The sequence below is a fragment of the Salvelinus alpinus genome, chromosome 1, assembly GCF_045679555.1.
Source record: "Salvelinus alpinus chromosome 1, SLU_Salpinus.1, whole genome shotgun sequence".
In the NCBI taxonomy this organism is placed as follows: Eukaryota; Metazoa; Chordata; class Actinopteri; order Salmoniformes; family Salmonidae; genus Salvelinus; species Salvelinus alpinus.
The window spans coordinates 99,725,712-99,745,850 of NC_092086.1; the positions used below are offsets into that span (position 1 = coordinate 99,725,712).

The following is a 20,139-nucleotide window of genomic DNA, read 5'->3' on the forward strand; positions in this document are numbered from 1 at the left end:
TTTCATGGTCTGAGTCCTTTAGGTGCCTTTTGGCAAACTCCAAGCGGGTAGTCATGTGCCTTTTACTGAGGAGTGGCTTCCATCTGGCCACTCTACCATAAAGACCTGATTGGTGGAGTGCTGCAGAGATGGTTGTCCTTCTGGAAGGTTCTCCCATCTCTACAGAGGATCTCTGGACTTTTGTCAGAGTTATCATTGGGTTCTTGGTCACCTTCCTGACCAAGGCCCTTCTCCCCCGATTGCTCAGTTTGGCTGGGCGGCCAGCTCTAGGAGGAGTCTTGGTGGTTCCAAACTTCTTCCATTTAAGATGATGGAGGCCACTGTTCTTGTACCTTCAATGCAGCAGATTTTTTTTGTACCCTTCCCCTGATCTGTGCCTCGGCAAAATCCTCTACGAACAATTCCTTCGACCTCATGGCCTGGTTTTTGCTCTGGCATGCGTTGTCAACTGTGGGACCTTATATTGACCGATGTGTGCCTTTCCATTTCATGTCCAATCAATTGAATTTACAACAGGTGGACTCAATCAAGTTGAAGAAACATCTCAAGGATGATCAATGGAAACAGGATGCACCTAAGCTCAATTTTGAGTCTCATAGCAAAGGGTCTGAAAACTTATGTAAATGTAATATAAAAATATAAAAATTTAAATAAACCAGTTTTCGCTTCGTCATTATGGGGTATTGTGTGTAGATTGAGATTATTATTATTTTTTCTATTTTAGAATAAGGCTGTAATGTGGAAAAAGTCGAGGGGTCTGAATAATTTCGAATGCACTGTACCTACACGTTTCAAGCAGACCACTATAGTCCCTATGCCCAAGAACGCCAAGGTAACCTGCCTAAATGACTGTCGACCCGTAGCACTCACGTCTGTAGCCGTGAAGTGCTTTAAAAGGGTGGTCATGGCTCACCTCAACACCATCATCCCAGAAACCCTAGACCCACTCCAATTCGCATACCGCCCCAACAGATCCACAGATGATGCAATCTCTATTGCGCTCTACACTGCCCATCCGGACAAAAGAACACCTACGTGAGAATGCTATTCATTGACTACAGCTCAGCGTTCAACCCCATCGTGTCCACGAAGCTCATCACTAAGCTATGGACCCTAGAACTAAACACCTCCCTCTGCAAATGGATCCTGGACTTACTGACGGTCTGCCCCCAGGTGGTAAGGGTAGGCAACAATGCATCTGCCACGCTGATCCTCAACACAGAGGCCCCTCAGCGGTGCGTGCTTAGTCCGCTCCTGTACTCCCTGTTCACCCACGACTCCGTGGCCAATCACGACTCCAACACCATCATTAAGTTTGCTGACGACACAACGGTGGTAGGCCTGATCACTGACAATGACGAGACAGCCTATAGGGAGGAGGTCAGAGACCTGGCAGTGTGTTCGTTGGACAACATCCTCTCCCTCAACGTGATCAAGGCAAAGGTGCTGATTGTGGACTACAGGAAAAGGAGGACCCGAGCACGCCCCCATTCACATCGACGAGGTTGTAGTGGAGCGGGTCGAGAGTTTAATTTCCTTGGTGTCCACATCACCAACAAACTAACACGGTACAAACACACTAAGACAGTCGAGAAGAGGGGATGGCAACACCTATTCACCTTCAGGAGACTGAAAATATTTTGCATGGGTCCTCAGATCCTCAAAAAGTTCTACAGCTGCACCATCGAGAGCATCCTGACTGGTTGCATCAGCTCCTGGTATGGCAACTGCTCAGCATCCTATCGCAAGGCACTACAGAGGGTAGTGCGTATGTCCCAGTACATCACTGGGTCCAAGCTTCCTACCATCCAGGACCTATATACCGAGCCGTCTGAGGACGGCTCAAAGAATTCAGCCACCCTAGTCATAGACTGTTCTCTGTTCTATCGCACGGCAAGTGGTACTGGAGCGCCAAATTTAGGTCCAAAAGGCTCTTTAGCAGCTTTTACCCCCAAGCCATAAGAATGCTGAACAGTTAATTAAATGGCTACTGGGACTTTTTACCCCCCTCCCTCTGTTTATTATCAATGCATAGTCACTTTACCCCTACCTACAAGTACATATTACCTCAACACCTTGGTACCAGTACCCCCTGTATATAGCCTCATTATTGTTTACATTTTACCAGATAAGTTGACTGAACACATTCTCATTTACAGCAACGACCTGGGGAATAGTTATAGGAGAGAGGAGGGGGATGAATGAGCCAATTGGAAACTGGGGATGATTAGGTGACCATGATGGTTTGAGGGCCAGATTGGGAATTTAGCCAGGACTCCAAGGTTAACACACCTACTCTTACGGTAAGTGCCATGGGATCTTTAGTGACCACAGAGAGTCAGGACACCCGTTTAACATCCCATCCGAAAGACAGCCCCCTACACAGGGCAATGTCACCAACCACTGCCCTGGGGCATTGTGATATTTATTTTAGACCAGAGGAAAGGGTGCCTCCTACTGGCCCTTCAACATCACTTCCAGCAGCATCTGGTCTCCCATCCAGAGACCAACCCTGCTTAGTTTCAGAAGCAAGCCAGCAGTGGGATGCAGGGTGGTATGCTGCTGTTTATTGTGTTTTTATTTTAGTTTTAGGAAATATCTTGACTCTTGTTTTTCTTAAAACTGCACTGTTGGTGAAGGGCTTGGAAGTCAACATTTCATGGTAATATCTACACCTGTTGTATTCGGCGCATGTGACAAATACAATTGAGTGAGGAGAACAGACTGACGTCCCAGGGGTCGGAGAGAACATGTCTCTGCCTCTCGGGGTGTTGAGACACTCGAACACACCAGGTTCATCCACAGTCCAGTGCGTCTCTCACACCACGTCTCCCGGCGCTCCGCCTGCCTTACAGAGCTAGTGTTCCATGTCCTGCTGCCCTGGAACGTACTACATAAAACAAACCAGATACTTTCAAGAACTGTTGTTGATCTGACTGCTGTCTCACAGCACCGGATGGATTGGATGTTGAACTGATAGCAGTGTCTTCTGTTACCTCGATCTGCTGTTATGGTCAGGCTACTCCTGGCTATTGGAGTGAAACGATCATTTCATGGTCATTTCCTCCTGTTCTTACTTAACTTTTTAACCAATCAACCTGCTTGATTAGGCTTCAATCAAGAGCTACAGTAATTTGGGCTTTGGATGCCACTGCCTTACTTATTGAGGTTAGTGATGATACATTAAACCAAGTTGGCCATATTGATAAGCTTTATCTCACTATTGAGGTGGATTCATATCCAGTGTATACAGACTCATACGCACGCACGCACGCACGCACGCACGCACACACACACACACACACACACACACACACACACACACACACACACACACACACACACACACACACACACACACACACACACACACACACACACACACACACACACACACAGGAATAGCATAACAATATTCTGGATATTATATTATGTATACAGTACTATGTTTGTGCACTAAGTAGGCTATATATATAAGTCAACGTCTTATCAGTTGACGGCCGCACCTGGATGTCTGGTTGAACCTACTGTGTTCTCCTAAGTCTCTTGACTGCTCCACTTCCTCTTTGACAACCAGCAGTGGCATTACCCCTGTTTGGACTTTCTCCCTGTTACTTTCCCCTCCTTATCTTTTACATCCCCTGAGATGGAGCAGCTTCCATCTTCCTCTATAATCCCCATTAGTAATAACAGAACCTCAGCGGGCCCCACAGCCTGGCCCCATCCCTTATAACACAACCTGACACACACAGGCCCCAGCGCTTTGATCAGCCTCTCCTTTCTTCCTCTCCTGCTTATCCCTCCATCTGGGGAGCTGTCCTAGACTCCCAGCCACCCGTCCCTGGCAGACCTAAAGACTGTGCCAATGGTAGCATCTGAAGGCAGGGAGGAGGTGGGGGAGAGGTGGAGGCCAGGGAGTGATGCCTTACTCTTGGGTTGATGTGTGAACAGCTGTGTTACCTCGTAAACCACACGCATGACTGAGCCTGTATGGCTCTCGTCTTTTATCACATTCACCCCTCTGGGTCTTTAAGCGCTCACACAGAAGAAGGGGAGTGCTGATTGAGGGGAAAACAGGCTTGTTGGGGAAGGGAAATAAAGGGTGGAGTGGTACTTTGTGTTTGTTGATTATACTGTACATGAATGTTTTGTCACCTCATTGAATAGAATTGAGTTGGGACTTGTGAGATGGTTGCCAAGTTGTTAATTCATCACACAGGAACGTAGCACCCTTCTAAAGAAGGCAAGGTTAGAGGTTCACAAAAGGAATTCATTAGAAGAAACATGAGGTGCAGCTCCTAAATATCTTGAATGTCCCTTTAAGCCAATCCAGTGGCTTTTGCATTACTTTTCTGCCATTTCTTGAATCCCTACAACTTCCCAACTAATTTGGAATAGAGCATGCCGACCACACTCGCCTTCCTTCCCAGCCTTGCTTTCCTAGCTGCTGAGATGTGTGAGAGACTCAGGGTCGGACCAGCCGTGGTGGGGTGGCAGTGGCCTCTCTGCTCCTGCCCTGGTCAGCCATCAGGGCCATGTTTTAGAAAGAGACCTGCTGAGATGAATTGAATTCCTGGTGTTGTGTGCGGCTCCATTAAAGGTTCTGTTGTCTTTAGTGTCCGGACAGACGCCTAGGCTCCTATGTAAACACAATAGAGACGTCTGTGAGAGAGCAGGTGGAACAATCTGTCACCCTGCACACTCCTGTCACATAGGACACGTATGCAATGCATACACACACACACACACCATGACACACGCACATATACAAATTTACAGCACGCACTAAACATGGTCAGTGTTTTGTTTCTAGAACAAGGATCAACCTGAAAGCACTTTGTGCTAGCAGCATTGTTAAACCCTTGTAAAACTGTAAGGTTTATTACATTTCTGACAATACTCTCTGATGGTCCGTCTTTGGCTGGCATCTGTGTCACCATGTCAAATGTATCTAACCACAGTTGAGTGAGTGTCTCACTGTTGTAGTGTGTAGCGAGCCATGGAGGATTGCCTGGCTGTTAGTAGCAGCTCTGTCTGGCTGTTAGCCATGCCTGGCTGTTAGTAGCAGCTCTGTCAGTCTGTGTGTTTATGCTCCCCTCCTGACCCCGTGACCCTCAAGGTCAGGCCTGTTGAAGCAGGCAGTGGGTTAGAGAGACATGCCAGACTGAGCGTGTCCAAGTATGTGTGTGTTTGGGTCAGAGAGACATACATGGACAAGGCCAGTCTGCTAGGCTGACACATGGCAGCAGGCGCCTCTAGTGTTTGCCCCCTACCACTCATGTTTGAGCTAGTTGGCCTCCATTGACCTCCTATCCTTCTCCGTCCCCCTCCTTACTGTCCCCTCTGTCTCTACTCTCTACTCCATCTCTCTCTTTAGTTTCTCTCATCCTGTCCTTTCACTTATGTTCCACCCTCTCCCCCCACCTCTTGTCTATCTCCTTCACCTCTTGAAAGGGCTGAAGTACTGAACATAGGTGCTAAGTGAAGGTTATAATGTTGAGTGAGGTGGAACCTACCTTCTTAGGACATCCTTAGGATGGGAAACCAACCGTGTTGATGTTAAAGAACTGACTCAACAATACATCATACAAATCAAAGTTTATTAGTTGGTTGTCTACAGTTAGCAGATGTTGCAGCTAAATGTGTGTTACTACTGTAGCTCCTGACAATGCAGCTAAATGTGTGTTACTACTGTAGCTCCTGACAATGCAGTGAAATGTGTGTTACTACTGTAGCTCCTGACAATGCAGTGAGATGTGTGTTACTACTGTAGCTCCTAACAATGCAGTGAAATGTGTGTTACTACTGTAGCTCCTGACAATGCAGTGAAATGTGTGTTACTACTGTAGCTCCTAACAATGCAGTGAAATGTGTGTTACTACTGTAGCTCCTGACAATGCAGTGAAATGTGTGTTACTACTGTAGCTCCTGACAATGCAGTGAAATGTGTGTTACTACTGTAGCTCCTGACAATGCAGTGAAATGTCAAACAGGTACACAAATAATCAATCAAAAAAAAAAAAAAAATTAAACTGAAAGAACAAGAAATCAAGAAATGTGTGAACAAATCCAATTGACAACCAATAGTACTGTCACGCTAATCCAAATATAATCTAAATGTATCTAAACAGGATGAATTTACACGAGATATACAGGGAATGATATGTGCAGCAGTAGATACAGTAGGTTAGAGTGAGCTATGTCAAGAATCCAGTATATAAATAAATATGTGGTGTGTACAGCCACCTCAGCTGTGTTTGTGTACAAGTCTGTGTTAGGAAATATGTGTTTTTAATACCTCCCTCCCTGCCCATCCTGCCCAGTCAGTCTGCAGCATGGGTCAGTAATGTGTTACGCAGATGTAGGGAAGAAAATCCGGATTTCATAGAGGCTTCAGACATGCCTGTCAGGCTGATCTAGTACTCTGTCTCTCTGCTCTGTTACATAACCTCTCACCCTTCAACACACATCTGACTGATATGGAGGGGCTCGGGAGACTAGGGAACATCTATACGATGGGACTTAATAGGTGAGAGGAATTGTGGAGTTGTAATAGGAGAGCTTTTAGAATACTTGGGTGAAAATGAAATGATGGTATGTTGTATGATGGCGTGTTGCTAATGAATTTGATGAATTTCTAGTAGGGGGTACAGGGCTTGACATTCACTTTTTTTTGCCACTTGTCCTTGGGACAAGTAGGACTGATTTCAGTTTTTTACTTGTCCAGAAGATCAAGTCACTGTAACACCATTTTTACATCCTTGTATTACGCAAGAAACCACTTTACAAAATGAAATGCATTACTCTCTGTTGATAGAATGAGACAAAATGTTGGCTACACTCTGCCTATTGGCTTTTTTGCATATTCAAGCCTATCTCAAAATACAACACTGATCCTTTTAAGGCTCTCCTGGTGGATGGTTCACCACCCTTGGTAACCAATAAAATATTGCAACATTACAACCAAATACTTTTTATGCCTTAATAAAGTAATTCCTTCAGGGCTCGAAATTTGGGGCATCCTGTCGTCCCTGGGCCGATTAAAAACATGCATATGGTAAAAACAGACTGGGACAGTTCTGGGTCAACAGATCACAAATTCATACAACCAGTGCACATAAAAACATTTTTTTAAGGAAATTGCAATAGATCAGACTGTTTAGCTTAATGTTGATAGTTGTATTTCTTCATATTGTAAGCTCAGCAATGTACACATGGTTGTTGGCTACTCGCGAATGTTCCAAAATGTATTTATCGGGAACACACCATTCTAAAAAGCACACCGCACGCCGCAAGCGGTTTCATATGATGGAGATGAAAATATCAATTTGAAATTAAGAAGGGGGAGATCCAAAGATGCAACACTAGCATGGGCTACGAATATGACTAGGATTCTGCCTTTTGGCTGCTGGACAATGAAATAAAGCTGATTTTGAAAAAATTATAGAACATGAGAAAAGTGCTGGTTTCAATGGCATAGGCTATTAAGTGTTTATAAAATAATTCCCTCAACATTTTGATTGTCGTATTTTGGCTAGGCTACTTTGAAAGAAGGTAAGACATGCTTCATAAAGTGTCATAAAACGTCCAGGTTTTAAGCAGGTGGGTGATGTTGCGGTGTGCAACGGGCACTGTACTTCACACGCCGGTCTTGTGATCATTTGATCTTAACGAACCGTGCCTCGAGTATGTCGACAGAATCAAGCCTTTAGACGTTAATGTTAATTATCCTTCATTATATTTGTCAAGCATGACTGGCGTTTAGTTTATATTATCATTAAAGTTTGGCTTCTGGCGCCTCCTTATTGCCACTCCAAGTCATTGGCCTTTAGGCAATCTCAATGTTCAATATGCAGCTGGATTGACGATGGAGTTGCTCATTGGTTGTTGGAAATAACGTTATTTTCCATGACAACATGTGGAGCCTCAAATAGAATTAGAATTATAACTAAGTTGTATTTTGAGGCTTAATACGGACCCCCCATCCGGGATCATTCTCATCAGAGACGCTGACTAGAATAGCCTAGCCTAGCGCCACAGGGATATCATATAATATAATTTCATGAAATCACAAGTACAATACAGCAAATGAAAGATAAACATCTTGTGAATCCAGCCAACATATCCGATTCTTAAAATGTTTTACAGCGAAAACACAACATATATTTATGTTAGCTCACCACAATATCCAAAAACACACCGCCATTTTTTCACAGAAAAGATAGCTTTCACAAAACCCACAAATAGAGAGAAAATGTATCACTAACCTTTGAACAACTTCATCAGATGACAGTCATATGACATCATGTTATACAATACATTTATGTTTTGTTCGATTATGTGCATATTTATAGCCAGAAATCGTGGTTTTACATTGGCGCCATGTTCAGAAATGGCTCCAAAATAGCGAAAGTAATTACAGATAGCAATGTGAAATACAGAAATATTCATCATAAACTTTGATGAAAGATACATGTTCAACATATAATTAAAGATACACTGGTTCTTAATGCAACCGCTGTGTTAGATTTAAAAATAACTTTAGTAAAAAGCACAGCATGCAATAATCTGAGACAGCGCTCAGCCATTCTCCGCCATGTTGGAGTCAACAGAATCAACAGAAATACGAAATAACATCATAAATATTCCCTTACCTTTGATGAACTTTCATCAGAATGCAGTGCCAGGAATCCTAGTTCCACAATAAATCGTTGTTTTGTTTTAGAATGTCCATTTCTTCTGTAGAATTAGCAACTTTGGCTAGCATGTGTAGCTCACGTGTCCATACACATTTGCGCAATGAAAGAAAACTTCAAAAAGTGATATTAAAAGTCGAATAAACTGGTCAAACTCAGTTGAGAATCAATCTTCAGGATGTTTTTCTCATATATATCCAATAACGTCCCAAACGGAGCATTTCTTCATGTCTATCTAACGCAGTGCAGACAAAGACATCACATACCCTCTGCGCGTGGCCAAGAACTGGCAATCTGCCTGACCTGTCACTCCAAAGGCTCTCATCCGGTCCCACATTTAAAAAAGTTATTTGCCCATTCGGACAACTTAAATCTATAATTTCTTGTCTGATTTTTTATATTTTTTACTTGTCCCAGAGAAAAGAGCAAGCGTTAATGTCGAGCCCTGGGATATGATACACAGAGGTAAGGCTTAGATACACTACATGACCAAAAGTATGTGGGCACCTGCTCGTCGAACATCTCATTCCAAAATCATGGGCATTAATATGGAGTTGGTCCCCCCTTTGCTGCTATAACAGCCTCCACTCTTCTGGGAAGGCTTTCCCCTAGATGTTGGAATATTGCTGCGGGGACTTGCTTCCATTCAGCCACGAGCATTAGTGAGGTCGGGCACTGATGTTGGGTGATTAGGCCTGGCACACAGTCGGCGTGCCAATTCATCCCAAAGGTGTTCGATAGGGTTGAGGTCAGGGCTCTTGACAAACCATTCTGTATGGACCTCACTTTGTGCACGGTGGCCTTGTTATGTTGAAACAGGAAAGGGCCTTCCCCCAAACTGTTCCCACAAAGTTGGAGGCACAGAATTGTCTAGAATGTCATTGTATGCTGTATCGTTAAGATTTCCCTTCACTGGAACTAAGGGGCCTAGCCCGAACCATGACAAACAGCCCCAGACCTTTATTCCTCCTCCACCAAACTTTACAGTTGGCACTATGCATTTGGGCAGGTAGCGTTCTCCTGGCATCCTCCAAACCCAGGTTTGTCCGTCAGACTGCCAGATGGTGAAGCGTAATTCATCACGCCAGAGAACGCGTTTCCACTGCTCCAGAATCCAATGGCGAAAAGCTTTACATCACTCCAGTGTTGACACTAAGGAAATACGATTTTTACGTGCTTCAGCACTCTGCGGTTCTGTTCTGTGAGCTTGTGTGACCTACCACTTCGCAGCTGAGCCGTTGTTGTTATTAGACGTTTCCACTTCACGGCATTTACAGTTGACCGGGGCAGCTCTAGCAGGGCATAAATTTGACGAACTGACTTGTTGGAAAGGTGGCATCCTATGACAGTGCCACGTTGAAAGTCACTGAGCTCTTCAGTAAGGCCATTCTATTGCCAATATTTGTCTATGAAGATTGCATGGCTGAGTGCTCTATTTTATAAACCTGTCAGCAACGGGTGTGGCTGAAATAGCCGAATCAACTCATTTGAAGGGGTGTTCACATACTTTTGTATATATTGTGTGTTGATGAAGAGTCTGTGTGTTTGTTAATAATTAACCTCTCCCCTCTCTCACTGTGTTCTCAGTATTACTGCACATGGGGCCTGAGCTCTAACAAGAATCACAAGATGTGCTTCAAACCCCGCTCTCTGCAGGGGAAAAAAGTCACGCCCACCTGTTGCACCTACTGTAGAGCCGAGATGAGAAGCTGGTGGCAGCCGGCTGCCAGGACGGAACCATTCAGATCTAGGACCGGAACCTCAACATGAGTCTCGCTTTCTCGCTCGCACACTCACACACTGACTCACACTCTCTCTCTCTTACACACACACACACACACACACACAAACCACTTCAACGCCATCTGACTGACACAAACAAACAAACAAACACACACACACACACACACACAACCTCAACATTGTCTCACACTGGCGCACACAGTGTGGTTAGTCACACATAGAGGACTGAGAGGAGAAGGACAGGATGTGAGCTGGGTTGTAAAATCTGACTGGACCTCGTAATGGGGTCAGAGTCAAAAGGTCACCAACACTAAATAGGACCCAGCAGTAAATAAAGCCATAGGTGGGAAAGTGCTGTTTGTGTTTGGTAAATAGCTTTATTTTAAAACATCCTATCTGTTTTTTCCATCTGTCTTGTATCTGGTGTGATATAGAAGAAGGACTGTGTGGTAAACAGATGGATAGGTCTTAACCAATTACGTATATAAACTCTGGATTTCTGATGCTATGTATTGGTTATTGAGAGGCTTTGAATACACCAGTCGACCATATTGGCACTCCCCAGTAGGAGTAGTCCTCCATAGGAATGAATGGAATTTTACAAGGTCAAAATTACATTTAAGTAAGTATTTAAGTATTTTTGTTGTTGTAGTGGGGAAAGTAACATTAGTACTCTCTAAAAAATATATATTTTAAGGAAAATGTTTCTATTTTATTTGTATATTTTTTTTATTTAGGTAACATAATATAATTTAAAAGCAGACATTAAAGTGTATGTAATAGAATATTGTCACGTTCACTGGAATAATTATCGGACCAAACTGCAGCGCGATATGGTTTCCACATCATTTGAATAATAAAGTGAAACTTAGCAAAGACAAAAACAAATAAACAATAAACTAACAATGACTACAGAGGTGCTACGTGCACTAACTCAAAACAATATCCCACAAACACAGGTGGGAACAAACACTACTTAAATATGATCCCCAATTAGAGACAACGATACCAGCTGCCTCTAATTGGGAAACATACAAATCACCAACATAGAAACATGAAAACTAGAACACCCACATAGAAATAATAAACTAGACTAACCCCCCAGTCATGCCCTGACCTACTCCACCATAGAAAATAAGGACTCTCTATGGTCAGGACGTGACAAATATACATGTCAAAAACGAATGTATACAGTAAGACATACAGTATCAGTCAAGTTGACCTACTCATTCCAGGGTTTTCTTTTTCCCCCACAATTTTCTACATTGTAGAACAATAATGAAGACATCAAAACTATGAAATAACACATATGGAATCATGTAGTAACCAAAAAAGTGTTAAACAAATCAAAATACATGTTATATTTAGTGACCCTTTTCTTTGACAGCTTTGCCCACTCAAGAAATTCTCTCAACCAGCTTCACCTGGAATGCTTTTCCAACAGTTTTGAAGGAGGTGCCACATATGCTGAGCACTTGTTGGCTGCTTTTCCTTCACTCTGTGGTCCAACTCATCCCAAACCATCTCAATTGGGTTGAGGTCTGGGGATTGTGTTGAGGTCTGGTGATTGTGGAGGCCCAGGTCATCTGAAGCAGCACTCCATCACTCTCCTTCTTGGTCAAAAAGCCTGGAAGTGTGTTGGGTCATTGTCCTGTTGAAAAACAAATGATAGTCCCACTAAGCGCAAACCAGATGGGATGGCGTATCGCTGCAGAATGCTGTTAAGTGTGCCTTGAATTCTAAATAAATCGCAGACAGTGTCACCAGCAAAGCACCCCCACACCATCACACCTCCTCCTCCATGCTTCACGGTGGGAACCACACACGCGGAGATCATCTGTTCACCTACTCTGTGTCTCAAAAAGACACAGCAGTTGGAAACAAATCTCAGGAAACTCACTCATCAGACCAAGTGACAGATTTCCACCGGTCTCATGTCCATTGCTCGTGTTTCTTGGCCCAAGCAAGTCTCTTCTTATTGGTGTCCTTTAGTAGTGGTTTCTTTGCAGCAATTCGACCATGAAGGCCTGATTCACGCAGTCTTTTCTGAACAGTTGATGTTGAGATGTGTCTGTTACTTGAACTCTGTGAAGCATTTATTTAGGCTGCAATTTCTGAGGCTGGTAACTCTAACAAACTTATCCTCTGCATCAGAGGTGACTCTGGGTCTTCCTTTCCTGTCGCGGTCCTCATGAGAGCCAGTTTCATCATAGCGCTTGATGGTTTTTGCGACTGCACTTGAAGTTCTTGAAATTTTCCGGATTGACTGACCTTCATGTCTTAAGGTAATGATGGACTGTCATTTCTCTTTGATTATTTGAGCTGTTCTTGCCATAATATGGACCCGCTCTTTTACTAAATAGGGCTATCTTCTGTATACCACCCCTACCTTGTCACAACTGATTGGCTCAAACGCATTAAGGAAATAAATTCCACAAATGAACTTTTAACACGGCACACCGGTTAATTGAAATGCATTCCAAGTGACTACCTCAAAGCTGGTTGACAGAATGCCAAGAGTGTGCAAAGCTGTGTACTTGTTAGCCGACCATCTTTTGTTTTTGGTCACTGGGAGGGATAACCATTTACATTAGATATAACCCACCCAGAAGAATATAGGGGATAAATGCTGGTCTAGGTTAAAGCGGAGGTATGCTGCTTTAAAGATGTACTATGCAGAAATCGCTTCGCCATTTCCTGGTTGCTAAAATTCGAATAGTTCGTCTAATTTCAGTTTGTGACAAAACAAGCAAGTATAGTGTAGAGAATCATTGTACCATTTAAACCGCTGTGAAATATATTTTCCATGACCTAAAATATTGTATTTTCTTTCAGCTGTTTGAAGCTGCTTTTCAAAACCGAAACTAAAAGACTCAAAAACTAAATTGAAAAACAGGAAACATAGACGTAGCACACACAGAACCGATATACCAGTTAGACTTGCATTCAATGAGAATGACAGAACTAGAACAAACTTTTCTATGTTAATTTTGTCAGGTCGCCCAAAAGGTAACATATTGCAGTTTTATGTTAAAGGGGAGGTATGTACTGTAGTTGTGTGTTAAAGGGAGGTGTCCTACTGTTGCTCCACCTGGGGAGAAATCCTAGAGTGAAAATGTCAGATTTGAGGGTTCAGCTAAGGTTGTGAACAGCTTGTGAGAGAGAACTGTGAATTACTAGCTAGGTTTTCTCTGCAACACACACAGTAAATCAATTCCTAGCTTAGTAGACTTGTTATACAACCTTATTTGGGTGGCCCTAGACTTTAGCGTAATGTTATTCATGGTGAGCTGGAATATTTTGAGTGCATGTAAACAGCACAACAACAGAAGAGTAACATTTCCCACCTGGGGTTTGAACCACAGAAATAGCCTGGAGGTTTTGGTCAACAGTCCAGTCTACCACTAGACGATCCTGCGGTCTTACCTAATACTCTGTACCGTAGTACAGAATATAGGCTTGGCTCCACACGCTAACCCTCATCCTAACTCTAGCCTAGGGAAAAATAGCCAGTGATGTAACAGTCTTCTTTGTAGTAGGGTGTGATGATGGAGTGGGCAGACATGGATGTTGCTGGGAGGCCTAATCACATCTACTCTCTTCTGTACTTTTCCACTATTAGTTAATTATGCAATTAGGTAATCAAAGTGTACATTCCATCTCTCTGATCCCGACTGCATGGTTAATTGTCTATTTTGGCTCCTGGGAAGCATTCTCCACATTCGCCTGACTGTTCAGTTTTTCTCTGAAAATATGTGATAAAGCCTCACAGTAAGGGCTGTGGCCGTCATGAAGTTTTATCAGCTGGTTATTTTCATGCAAATGACTGCCGGTCTCACGGTAATTGTGCGTTAATTAATAACATAAACATGTTTAGCTTCTCCACGTATACAAGCTGCTGATGCTCGCCTTTGGAACAGCTACATTAAAGTCTAATAAATTAATTTAATATACACCATCACAATAAATACATTTTTTATTTTAGGCAGGTTTAAAGAAACATCATATGAAGAAAATGTATTTCAGAAGAACCGACTATGAGTCTACTGTATTGAAATGAAGGAGGCAGGGAGTACGGCTCGAACCCTCAACATTCTGGCCTGAAGCCCAGTGCGCCATCAACTGTGCCCCAAAAGCAGTCGATATCTGAGCTTATAAACCAGGGTCGCTACACAACTCCCTTCTTTCAGAAGAGTGTTTCAGTATGATATGTTGGATAAAGGAATAAAGACAGACACCAATGTCTAGTTCAATAGCCTTGTTCATGCATTGTACAAATCCCTACACGCGGAGTCCGGGGAACAGTCCGGCTAGTCGATTACCTATCAACTAGACTCCGTAACATCATCCTTTTCAGTAGAAAGTGCAAACATAACGGCATAACATTAAGTTCTTAACAGTCAAGTCATAACAATTGAAAAAGCATGACATTTTCTTTTTACTTCAATTGTCATATTCCTTTAAAAATTATATATATATATTTTATATAAACAGAGGACAAGTTAACACAGTCTCTTGCTTACAGAGTAAGCCTGTCCGGTGGCTTGCACAGCCAACCCACCCGTGAGTAAGTATTGGCTCTGATAGGGGTAGGATTAGGGCCACGAGCTGGAGAGCTTGGTGGGGTAGAAGCCTCACCTTCAGTTGGCGCATGTCTCAATTCTGCGCCCCTTACCCTTAGGCCTGGACTGTGAACCAGCTCATCTAGGTGAGTGTATGGCGTGTAATGGTTTGTCTGCTCTGCTACGCGCAGATCCACCCGATTGCGACGATAGAGGGAGCCACCAACATCCACCAGGTAAGAACGTGGTGCAACTCTCTGTAGGCACGTGCCCAGCCTCCAAAGTCCTGTGTGGTCTCCCGGCAGCGGCTTCATCCTTAAGGAATAAAGACAGACACCAATGTCTAGTTCAATAGCCTTGTTCATGCATTGTACAAATCCCTATACGCGGAGTCCGGGGAACAGTCCAGCTAGTCGATTACCTAACTAGACTCCGTAACAAAGAGCGCGTCCTTTGCGCTAGACCTCACAGGACGCCGTCTTATGGGAACGCGCTCACCGGCCAAGGATTTTCGTGGATGTGAGGTCCGATCACTTCCGACACCATTGTAATGAAACAGGCAGTGAGCGCGGTTTGAACGCTCAACCTTCTTGGCTGAAACGCAGCGCACCATCGACTGTGCCATGGAGTGCCACAAAAGCATGCTTGAGTGGCAGAGTCGATATCCGCACTTATAAACCAAGGGTCGCTATAGTATGCTATCTGGCTCTGCACCATGCCATAGACTGTAGGCTAGTTCATTTAGCTGGCAAGATAAGCTTATAAATCCTGTGCCATTATGTTATATTATGATTTTATTGTAAGAATAATATACACTGCTCAAAAAAATAAAGGGAACACTTAAACAACACAATGTAACTCCAAGTCAATCACACTTCTGTGAAATCAAACTGTCCACTTAGGAAGCAACACTGATTGACAATAAATTTCACATGCTGTTGTGCAAATGGAATAGACAAAAGGTGGAAATTATAGGCAATTAGCAAGACACTCCCAATAAAGGAATGGTTCTGCAGGTGGTGACCACAGACCACTTCTCAGTTCCTATGCTTCCTGGCTGATGTTTTGGTCACTTTTGAATGCTGGCGGTGCTTTCACTCTAGTGGTAGCATGAGACGGAGTCTACAACCCACACAAGTGGCTCAGGTAGTGCAGTTCATCCAGGATGGCACATCAATGCGAGCTGTGGCAAAAAGGTTTGCTGTGTCTGTCAGCGTAGTGTCCAGAGCATGGAGGCGCTACCAGGAGACAGGCCAGTACATCAGGAGACGTGGAGGAGGCCGTAGGAGGGCAACAACCCAGCAGCAGGACCGCTACCTCCGCCTTTGTGCAAGGAGGTGCACTGCCAGAGCCCTGCAAAATGACCTCCAGCAGGCCACAATTGCAGATTCAGTCTTCACAATTGCAGATTACCTATTGCAGATTCAGTCTTCCCAGCCTGGTGCAGGTCTACAATTTTGTTTCTGGTGTCCTTTGACAGCTCTTTGTTCTTGGCCATAGTGGAGTTTGGAGTGTGACTGTTTGAGGTTGTGGACAGGTGTCTTTTATACTGATAACAAGTTCAAACAGGTGCCATTAATACAGGTAACGAGTGGAGGACAGAGGAGCCTCTTAAAGAAGAAGTTACAGGTCTGTGAGAGCCAGAAATCTTGCTTGTTTGTAGGTGACCAAATACTTATTTTCCACCATAATTTGCAAATAAATTCATAAAAAATCCTACAATGTGATTTTCTGGATTTTTCTTTCTCATTTTGTCTGTCATAGTTGAAGTGTACCTATGATGAAAATTACAGGCCTCTCATCTTTTTAAGTGGGAGAACTTGTACAATTGGTGGCTGACTAAATACTTTTTTGCCCCACTGTATGTAAGAATACTGTTCATTGACTTCTGCTCAGCCTTCAACACCATATTTTTTACACAAGCATTTTGCTACACCCGCAATAACATCTGACTATGTGTTTGCGATCAATAAAATTTTGATTTATGTTGAGCATAAAAGTGATCATTTGAAAACAGGTCCTATACACAAGATTGAGTTATTTGGCAAATTTAGCTGTGAATAATACAAACCTTAGAATGTCTTAGAAATCAAAACATACAGTGCCTTCGGAAAGTATTCAGACACCTTGACTTTTTCCACATTTTGTTAAGTTACTGCCTATATTCTAAAATTGTTTAAATAGTTTTTTCCCCTCATCAAGTTACACACAATACCTCAATGACAAAGCAAAAACAGGTTTTTAGAAATTTGTGCAAATTTATTAAAAATAGAAAACTGAAATATCACATTTACATACATATTCAGACTTTTACTCAGTACTTTGCTGAAGTGCCTTTGGCAGCGATTAAAGCCTTGAGTCTTCTTGGGTATGACGCTACAAGCTTGGCAAACCTGAATTTGGGGAGTTTCTCCCATTAGTCTCTGCATATCCTCTAAAGCTCTGTCAGGTTGGACAGTTATTTTCAGGTCTCTCCAGAGATGTTTGTTTAGGTTGAAGACCGGGCTCTGGCTGGGCCACTCAAGGACATTCAGAGACTGGTCCCGAAGCCTCTCCTGCATTGTCTTGTCTGTGTGCTTAGGGTCGTTGACCTGTTGGAAGGTGAACCTTCGCCCCAGTCTGAGGTCCTGAGCGTTCTGGAGCAGGTTTTCATCAAGGATCTCCCTGTACTTTGCTCCGTTCATCTTTCCCTCGAACCTGAGTAGTGTCCCTGCCACTGAAAAACATACCCACAGCATGATGCTGCCACCACCATGCTTCACCGTAGGGATGGTGCCAGGTTTCTTTCCTCCAGACGTGACGCTTGGCATTCAAGCCAAAGAGTTCAATCTTGGTTTCATCAGACCAGAGATTCTTGTTTCTTATGGTCTGAGTCCTTTAGGTGCCTTTTGGCTAACTCCAAGCGGGCTGTCATGTACCTTTTACTGAGGAGTGGCTTCTATTTGGGCACTCTACCATAATGGCCTGATTGGTGGAGTGCTGCAGAGATTGTTGTCCTTCTGGAAGGTTCTCCGATCTCCACAGAGGAGCTCTGGAGCTTTGTCAGAGTGACCGTCGTGTTCTTGGTCACCACCCTGACCAAGGCCCTTCTCCCCCGATTGCTCAGTTTGGCTGGACGGCCAGCTCTAGGAGGAGTCTTCGTGGTTCCAAACTTCTTCCATTTAAGAATGATGGAGGCCACTGTGTTCTTGGGTACCTTCAATGCTGCAGAAATATTTTGGTACCCTTCCCCTGATCTGTGCCTCGACACAATCCTGTCTCGAAGCTCTATGGACAATTCTGTCGACCTCATGGCTTGGTTTTTGCTCTGACATGCACTGTCAACTGTGGGATCTTTATATAGACAGGTGTGTGCCTTTCCAAATCATGTCCAGTCAATTGAATTTACCACAGGTGGACTCCAATCAAGTTGTAGAAACATCTCAAGGATGACCAATGGAAACAGGATGCACCTGAGCTCAATTTCGAGGCACATAGCAAAGGGTCTGAATACTTAGGTAAACATTTAGAGACTATTCCTACCCATTTGATAAAGACATGTCATCCGTATGCACTCGAATAGCAAATGGAGGCTGCTTTCCCGCAGTTTAAATCAGGCTACTCCGGTTTTATAGGAGGCAGCTGAGAAATAGGCCTAAATATAGTAGCAACTGGGAACCTCTTTTTAGTGGCAACCATCAAAACTCTGCTTTCACACGGCATTGCATATAGAAAAGTCTGGGCTTATAAGAACACTTATTTCACATCATGCATCAACCACTGTTTGAAGAGCATGCAGCTTCGTAATGTGCGACAGGTGATGTTCCATATTCCGCCCAAACTCTGTATGCCCTGGGTGAGCGATGAGCCATCTTCATTCCTGATAAAATGGGGAAAAACATATGCTTGTGGCCATACCACCCTGACCACGCATGATTTCGGTAGCTTAGCAGGGTCGGGACTGGTTAGTACTTGGATGGGAGACCGCCTGGGAATACCAGGTGCTGTAAGCGCATAAAATAAATCAATACAAATACAAAATAAATAAAGACAGGACTGTCCATTGTTGTTTGGCTTTGAAACAACATCAACAACGCCATGTTTTCCACTGTTTCAACCTGTTGTTGAACTTCTTTCTTCAAATTGATCATCACAGTGAGGTCAAAAATGTAGCTTAACGGTGAGTTTTAAAAGCATGATACTGTTTTGATGAGTGTTTGTGATTTTCAATTGCGTTTGCGTTGATGTCAGTGGTTAGAGGGCCAATAAAGCACTGAGTACCAGGCCGTTAGCGACCTGATGGTCGTTAACGAGTTGGGTACTTCCGCTGTGCTTACCAACGCATGTCCAGAGTGTATAAGAAGAGTTTGCCATGACTCAGCGGTCACGTGGAATTTGACTGCGGTCATGACTCATGACTTCCGGTGTGGTGGTAATATGGTCACCGCAAAGCCCTACTCATAGCATTCAGCACTTGAGTATGAGTCGATCTGCTTGAGTCTAGTTGTTCTCATGGAGTAGAGTTTCCTGTCTGGCTACGGAGTACGGACTGAGGAGAAACAGGCCTTGTCTGCCGGCTCAGTCACATCTTCACTTCTCCTCTTCCCAGACTCTCCAAGCCCTGCCCAGCCATCTTCCCATGATCCTCCCTGCCTGGGGGATTTTGCGGCCGGTGGGTGACACGTCTCTGGTCAGTGTCGTGGTGGTGGGAGGAAATTACACGCCACAGTTTCCTGTGGAGGGATCAGTGGATAGAGCAGGTTTGGCAGTCTATCACTCACTTCCTCACTCACAGCTGTCACAGACAGACCTGACTCTCCAAGTGGGAGGGGGTGGGGGGGCTCAAGACCTGGCAAAACCATATCTTTAAGCTTGAGGTGTCAGAACATCAGGACGTCACTCCGGTTTGATATCCTCCTAGTTATGGCCATTTCCGCTGTGCTTATTGCCAAATTTCATAAGGCTTATTTTCCCACCAGAGTAGGCTATTCACAAAGTACTCTAGTATCCAATGCTGGACTCAAACTGTCATTTTGTCTTTTTATTTTCCCATGTTGGCTTTTGCTTAGTTTTTTTCCCCTCCCTCCTATTTACGATTAACAAACAAAATCAGGACAACATTAATCCAAATTTCAATGATGATTACCGTCATTCAGGCT

General features: G+C 43.7%; 1 pseudogene; it reads left to right on the forward strand.

Annotated features, from left to right (window-relative positions):
- LOC139567519 (WD repeat-containing protein 70-like) overlaps positions 1 to 20,139 on the forward strand; it is a 60,647-nt pseudogene that overhangs the window by 12,774 nt on the left and 27,734 nt on the right.